This window comes from Corapipo altera, unplaced genomic scaffold, assembly GCF_003945725.1.
Source record: "Corapipo altera isolate COAL_440 unplaced genomic scaffold, ASM394572v1 131, whole genome shotgun sequence".
Lineage (NCBI taxonomy): Eukaryota > Metazoa > Chordata > Aves > Passeriformes > Pipridae > Corapipo > Corapipo altera.
Window position 1 is genome coordinate 58,661 of NW_020885111.1, and position 680 is coordinate 59,340.

Here is a 680-nt window from a genome sequence, read left to right on the forward strand (position 1 = left end):
AATCCAGAGCTCCTTCCCAGAATGGAGCAAAACCAAAGATCTATTCTGTAGCTTTGGATTTTGGCAGTTTCTGAGCCTGGGGAAGGCGTGTGCTCCTGCCATGCTTCCGAATCCTGATTTTCCACATTCCTCGGGGCAGAGGGGGAAAGGGAAAGGGAGACAGGCAAAGTGCTCCACCGGATTTGGGGCTTTGCAGTTCAAGGTTGGGATAAAAATTCTGCCATCAAGGAACAGAAACTGCCAGGAAAAGAATTCACCCCAAACCAAAAATTTGGAAGAAGAGGGGAAAAAGAATTGGGAAGGCTGGGAGAGGAAGGTGCTGGTGTATTGGGAATAAAAGAGGAAATTTCAGGATAACGTGGAATAGGAACAAACCTGGTTGTTTTCCAGGTGCCTGGGAAAAAAATCTCCTTTACAGGATTATCCCTAAAGATGAACAAAATTCCCTGGAGCACTGAAAGTGTCTCTTTTCAGGAAGGGCAAAACACCCCAGTGTCTCATTCCAAGATCATCCCTGAAGATGTGTGAAATTCCCTAAGGGTACCCAGCTCCCCAAGAGCAGCCGTTAAACATCCAGGCTTTAACCTGGAATTCCCTGGCTTTGCTGGGGAAACACCATTCCCACTCTCTCACAGTGGTGTCATCATCAACTTCCTGCCCCTAGAAAAACTCCTCTGTTT